A 7896-nucleotide genomic window follows, 5' to 3' on the forward strand; every position below is an offset into this window, starting at 1 on the left:
GGGGGGGGGCGGGGGTTTAATGATCTAATTCAATCTTTAACCCACCATTCCTTTGCCTAGTCGCCAATCACTCAATCCAAACTATATACTGAATCAGCACGAACTCAGAGATGCATAAATAAGCCTTAAATAAGCTTTACAGGCAAATTACACTAGTTTATAACTCTCACTTCACGATTTAAACTTCTAATTTTTCGAAATAAGTTCAAATCATACCTGCCATTAGACCGAGATTTCGCCACATAGCAGTGGCCATAGATTCTACTCGAGCAAAATTGAGGCTAAATAAATCGAAGGTCGCCCATACTCGTATTACAAACTGAATCCCTTCCAAAATCGCAAAAATTGAAGTAGAAATGGCGGTATAAGGGAGGCCAATCGTCTTAGATTGCATTGCAACAACGATTTCTACGGATGAAACTCGCCTTCCTTGCAAGCAGAATGAGCATTAGAATTAAGTTGCAGAGCTCCATCAGAAGAAGGAGATCAACAATTTCACGCGCTATCTTTGTCGTTAAGATTCAAGCGTCCATCAAGTGTTCGTACTTGGCTGTCGTTGGGCCGCATTGGATCCATCGGACTGCGGAGGTTGACGGCATCCGTACAAAAAAACCCTTCGTACTTCCCCTCCCCTCTTACGACAGCTCCGGCAGAGGCTCCGAAAGAGGGAAAAGAGGTTTCATTCAAATTTATAGTTAATTATGGTGGGAAAAAATCTTACTAACTGGATTTGGTTAGGCTAGCTTATCCATTTTCTTAATTATTTAAAAATTCTTACTTTTAATTAAAATCTCATAAAATTCAAATATTAAATATTTATAAGTGAGTAGTTAACTTCCGTTATGAACATTAATTATTTTTAATCATTTTAAAAATATGGTTGAGTTGAGTTATTTGGTAAAAAATGTCAACTTGCAAACCGACCCTGATTTACCTATGCGTAATCGAACATCTCTATTTTATATAATAATTTTGTGAGGTTTACTAGTTTTATATTAAAACTTTAAAATTTTAAAGAAATGTTGTAATTTTTATTTTAAACTATGTATTAACTAGTTGAGTTTGTTGGATGATGAAAGTCACACATCGACTAATTTAGGGAATGATCCTGAGTTTATAAACAAAAAATACTCTCTCCATTGATATGAGGCCGTTTGAGAAAGCCCAAAGCAAAGCCAAGAGAGCTTATACTCAAAGTGGACAATACCATACTATTGCAGAGAGTTGTGTTCGTCTGACATGGTATCAGAGTCATACCCTAAACTTATAAATCCTCAAATGTCGAACAAACGACTCCAGAAAGAAAAAGGAGTCAAGCCTCCTCGAAGGTACAAAGGCAGTAAAAAATGACTAAGACTTCAAAGGAGTCGAGCCTCGATTAAGGGGAGGCGTGCCCTTCAGGGGAGGTGTTAGATGATGAAAGTCCCACATCGGTGGGCTAATTTAGGGAATGATAATGGGTTTATAAACAAAAAATACTCTTTCCATTTGTACGAGTACTTTTGGGAAAGCCCAAAGTAAAGCCATAAGAGCTTATGCTCAAAGTGGACAAATATCGTACCATTGTGGTATCCTTGAATTAACTTTAAAAGTGAATAAAAATTCAATAGATTTTCATATAAATGGTAAAAATGTCTAAATTCTTTCGTGAAAATAGATCTACAACTTTTAATAGTCATTTGAAACGTAGAATGCTAACCATATTCTTCATTTTAAAAAAGAACGGATATATTTTGTGACACTCGACTAAATAAAGGTTACATGAATGAACTGAGATCACATCCAAATTAGAGCAATCTTAAAAATAAAATGGCTAAAAAAAACTTAAAATAATAAAAGATTACTATCTATACCAACAATGTGCACCTTCTTTCCCAGTGGTTCAATCATAGAAATCTATGATTAACATTTTTATGTTAGATGACCTTTTTTAAATTAGTAAGTGCTACGATTAGACGTGCTCTTTATCATAAGGAAATAGATGTGAATTCAATAATTTATTTATTTAATTATTAAATCTAGAGCGGAATTAAAAAATTATATATTTATTAAAGTGGGTGATATTTTTATTATAAATATTTATTATCTAAAATGTATGAAAGTGGAATGTGGGACACATCAGCATTGACCTACTAGTGAAGCTAAAATTTGACAAATTATTTTTAAAACAAAAACTATTATTTTAGCCCAATAATGCAAACCATATTAGCCGTCGACATACATAAAACGAGGTCGAATAATAATAAAAGCAACAAAATTCCAATAAATAAACGATTAATTAATTAATTAATAATAGAGCGGAGAATCTCTATTTAAACGGATAATAAGGTAATTTTTTTTTATTATTATTAGTGTGGTTATTTTTTAATTTCAGCAACGTTCGGATTGAGAGATTTGAATGTCGGGTCTCTTAGAGTTTTTGTCAAAATTGAGGTACGTCTATAACCACCCGAGCCAAAATTTGAATTTTAATTAATTTAAAAAAATTTATATAATAATATAAATCATTATAAAATTTGAATTAAACAGTTTTTTTGAATGCATTGAGTTGTACTTACTAGACTACTTTTTATGTCATTTATTGAATATGTAAAATAAAATATTATTGCTTTAATATTTTTTAAATACATTTGCATGAAAAATAAACCCAATTGGCCAAAAAAAAATAGACTTTGAATATTACAAATATTGTGGCAAGAAATTCCAATTATCAATAAATAAAACACATCTTTTTCTGAAATAAATAAATAAATAAAACACGTTTTTAAATTTAATAGCCACATTCTACCTTCATGTTCTTTGGCTTTTTATTTATTTATTTAATAATTTATACATAAACGAAAATTTTAAAATATAATAAGATTTTTCTTATAAATTATACCTATTATTTATGAATATAATTTATTTTTAATACTACCATTACTTTTTGAATATTTATTTTGTATGAATATATGAACAAAATAAGTCGAATATATGAATATATGATAAAGTATGGTAGCAAACCGTGTGAATAAAATGAAGTACTCAACCAACCTCGAGATTAAAATAAGTTGTATGGAAGCAAATCTCGAGATTAGAAATAAGTTGGTATGGAAATCAACTAAAGGAAAAGTATGGAACGGATTACCTTGATGATCAAGATTAAGAGTAAAGAAAACTCGTTTCTAAGCTCGTGATTTGAATCACTCTACAAGAAGTTTGATTAATACTAGTTGAATGACTCTAGCATGCAAGTTCTAAACACAAGAATTTGCAAAGAAAAAACTTAGCTCTCAACGAAGCCAAAATATAAATTTTATTCTTAATTCCAAAATCTGATGTCTCTAATCAAGGAAAAGAAGGCTTTATAAAGCCTTTACAACCTTAACCTATGCGATACATAACTCCGAAATTAAATATGGGCTAGTAGATGAGAAATACTCATAACCTCCGTATTAAAATGACTAGTTAACGGTGGAATATGGTAACCTATGTGGGTTACCATATAACTTTAACTCCTATATTTAAAACTAACTTAAATATGACAACCAAATAATTAAATTATAATTAAATAGTGCAATGAATGAAATGTGTTTATCAGTCATCCTTAGACTAGTCTCATAAATTCGGCTGAGTTCATTAAATGCAACTTAGAGTGCATTTAATTCATCTCTTTCTTGAAATTCAACTTTGCACAACATATAAGGGAGGTCTCCAACGTCTTCTAGAATTTCCTTTGATGAGTTCACCATAGCTTGAATATAAGTGTATAAGGTTTGTTGTAGCTTCTTGGCTCTCGTCCTTGTACTTGGATCTTGAGATATTGAAATTCCTTGGTCGTGGTTCATATCATAAGTCGTGTAACGACACATGCTCAGGATTCAGAATCCTGATTCGGCACCTGAATGCCCTGGTATTCTCGTACGACACAGTCACATTACTTATATCCTCATAAATTAACACGAACTATAATTGGTCCAATCAAAACACGCTTAACTATGAAGTTTCTATGATTAAACCACCGAAAAAATGTTCACCATGTTACTATATGCAGTAATTTTCATTTACTTCAAGCCTTTTTTAGTCATCTTGTTCTCAAAATTGCTCTTATTCATATGTGGTCTCAGTTCATTTATATACCTCTCCTTTACTCGAGTGTCACAAGTTGTACAGAAGTAAATCTGAATTTTTAAATTGGTAGATTTGATTTAACTAATTCGTACTTTTTGAGTGAAACATTAAATTAAAATTGACATATCGAAATAAACCTTAAAAAAATGTTGTCACACTCAACGTGTGTTAGACTTGTATCGGAAATAATTAATTTTTAAAATTTAAAAATGTAGAAAATAAAAAAGTCATATAAAGAAAATAAATATTATTGGAAAATTCTCGACTTGATTCGATTCATGCATGTATAAATGTATATTGGTGGGGTTTGAGGCATTGAGCTGCATAACTTTGAATTTCAAGGTATTTTTTTTCTTTTTTTTTGAAAATTAAAATTTTGAATAATTCAACTTTACTATACTTTAAAATCATTAATTATTATTATTGAGTTCAAAGAGAAATTGTTTTCACATTTTCCTCTAAATAAATTAAATATCTTTTGCATTATCCATTTAACCTAATTTTCTAATAAATTTTTATACATTTGATAATGTTTTATTTATTACATCATCATTATGTCATATTTCCTTTAAATTTCTTTATTATTGTGGTCAAGAAAATAATCAAAGTTCATTATGCCAAATATCATATTCACTTGTAGACTTTTATGGCCACATTAATATATATATTAAAGTTTGATTTAAACATCAAATCATGTCTTTATTTTAATTAATATATTATAATATTGTTACATATGTCAAACATAGAATATTTTACATGTAATAAGGTTGTTAAAAGTAAAAGTAAAAATTTAACTAACAATAGTGGTTTTTTTGTTTTTATTTTTTTAAATACAAATTGTAAAGAATGGTACGTAAATAAACCGATATCATATTTGAATGAGAGTTATTATGAAGATAAATTTTAAAAGATTGATAGTTACACGAGTCATTCCAGTATGTTTTGCCCTCATTCACATGCATCCTAGAAAAATTTTAAAGAGGTCACGTGACATCGTATTACTCCAAATAAAACATGCTTAACCATAAGTTCCTATGATTGAGCTACCAAAAAGGAATGTGCACCTTGTTAGTATATGCACCGACTCCTAATTCCTTTAAGTTTTTCTTAATCCTTCTATTCTCAAGATTGCTCTCATTCAGATGTGGTATTGGTGTTAGAAATCACAGATCTCCACAATGGTATGACATTGTCCACTTTGAGCATAAGCTCTCATGGCTTTGCTTTGGGCTTCCCACAAGGCCTCATCCCAATGGAGATAGTATCACTACCAATAATCCTCAACAATTCTCCCCTCGAACAAAGTACACTATAAGTCTCCCCTTAATCGAGGCTCGACTCCTTTTTCTGGAGCCCTCGAACAAAGTACACCCTTTGTTCGACACTTTAATCACTTTTGACTACACCTTCAAGGCTCACAATTCTTTGTTCGATATTTGAGAATTCTATTGATATGGCTAAGTTTAGGGCATGGCTCTGATACCATATTAGAAATCACGGATCTCCACAATGGTATGATATTGTTCGCTTTGAGTATAAGCTCTCGTGGCTTTGCTTTGAGCTTCCCCAAAATGTCTCATCCCAATGGAGATAGTATTTCTTACTTATAAACTCACCAACGTGGGAACTCACTCCCAATAATCCTCAACAATTCGTTCATTCATGCACCTCTCCTTTACTTGGATCACATAAGAAAACACGAGTTAAGACAAATCATGTTTAAAAAATTCGTGTTGATTTGTGGGGATATAAGGATAGTCTTCACTCTTAAAACCATTTCAAATCATGTTAAAAGAACTCGTGTATGTATATATGATCTAAACCGCTCTCGTTTTCTATAAGGTGTGGAAAGGGGAAAATGATGGATGGGTCCTTTTTCGTGGCTGAAATGAAATGGAGAAATTTTAAGTGAAAGGAATGGAAATTTTGGATGAAAAAAGAATCAATGAGAGAGACAATAAATTGGACAATAGGTTAGTGTGCTCTATATTTCTTGTCTTCTTCCCAATGGTTAGTCAAAGTCAAACCAAAGACCAATGTAAAACGTTGACTCTCCGACCAATCATGTTACTTTTTTTCATTTTCTTACTAATTTGGTAATTAAATTATTGGCCACGTTCTTTGACTTTTCAACTCATCAATAAATCGCGATTCATTAACTTCAATACAGGTCCATCAAAGATTCGAACATTTGACTTCGTTGGAGAGTTGACTTCACTTTGTACGCTTAATATGAACTCGATCTCTCGTACTATTATCGCTCATCTAGCATGTTTATGAATTTTATGAGTTTATCTTATTCTCAAACGATCTTTTTTAGTCGTTAAACTTTCAAATAATTAATCATTTTAGTCATATTATTTTGACACGTTTAATACGAGCGTTCATATGACCCGATAACACTAACCCGGACTATCTAACTCAGTTTTTCAATTTGGGTTAGGTTGAATTTTTAAAAAATTGAAAATTTCTTATCGATTCAAGTGTTATATTTTTTTTTTGTTGGTTCATCTACCGTCTAACCACCATTTTGTAATCTATGTTAGTGATGTGTTGTGACTTGTGAATGTTTGATATTTGAGTTTTATGAGATTTTAGTTATTTTAACGAAGCAGAACGTGTCATCACCTAACAACCCTTTCTTTCCTCTGTCGAGGACTTCCACAAAATGAAAATACACAAAATTGCATTGTCTCGTGCTTTTTCCAACTTAGGCTTGTTAATAACGAGTAGGGTTTGATGGATTGTAACGACCCAGATCCACCTCTAGCAGATATTGTTCTCTTTGGGCTTTCCCTTTTGGGTTTCCCCTCAAGGCTTTAAAACACGTCTACTAGGGGAATGTTTCCACATCTTTATAAATGGTGGTTGGTTCTCCTCCCCAACCAATATAGGACATCACAATCCACCCCCCTTCGGGGCCCAGTGTCCTCGCTAGCACTCTTTCCTTCCTCCAATCGATGTGGGACCGCTCCCAAAATCCACTCCCTTTTGGGGCCTAGCGTCCTTACTGGCACACCGCCTTGTGTCTACCCCTTTCAGAGAACAGCAAGAAGACTGACACATCATTCGTGTCTGGCTCTAATATCATTCCTTAAATCAGATACTATGTTCATCTATAGACCTGGTTTAATATAATATAAATACAAATACTATTATAATAATAATAATAATAATAATTTTTGTATTTAGTTTTATGAAAATATATTCTCAAACCCAATTATAATATTGTTATATTTATGAGGAAAAGAAAAGAATAATTTAGTTATAAATTGTTAGATTCTCGTACGAACATTAATTTATATCTACACCTTAGTTTCCACGGCTATACAATATATTATTCATACTAGCTTTATTAAAATGAATTTTCTTTTTAAATATAATATATAATTATTAAAAAAAAAATTACAAGAGGCCGACAGTACTTTATTTATTTATTTATTTATTTATTTATTTATTTGTGGGCCATGTCCTCTAGTGCGTGGAGTCTCTGTTGTTTCTATTTATAATGCCACGTATTAAAATATGTTAGCCATCAAAATAAATAAATAAAAACATTAGCCACCTTAAATTACTCAATAATTTATCTTTTCATTATTTCAAATAACTTTATTATTATTTTAATAATTAAAATATTAAAATAATAATAAAGTAATTGAACCAAAATTGAATGTATGAGCAAATTAGGAATGATTAAAGAAGAGAATCTTTAATTTTTTTTTTAATTAAAAGAAAGAGAGAATCTAAAGGTTTATTTTAATTATGCAATTTAGATCCAATCGAATT

Source organism: Cucurbita moschata, unplaced genomic scaffold, assembly GCF_002738365.1.
Source record: "Cucurbita moschata cultivar Rifu unplaced genomic scaffold, Cmos_1.0 Cmo_Scf00023, whole genome shotgun sequence".
Lineage (NCBI taxonomy): Eukaryota > Viridiplantae > Streptophyta > Magnoliopsida > Cucurbitales > Cucurbitaceae > Cucurbita > Cucurbita moschata.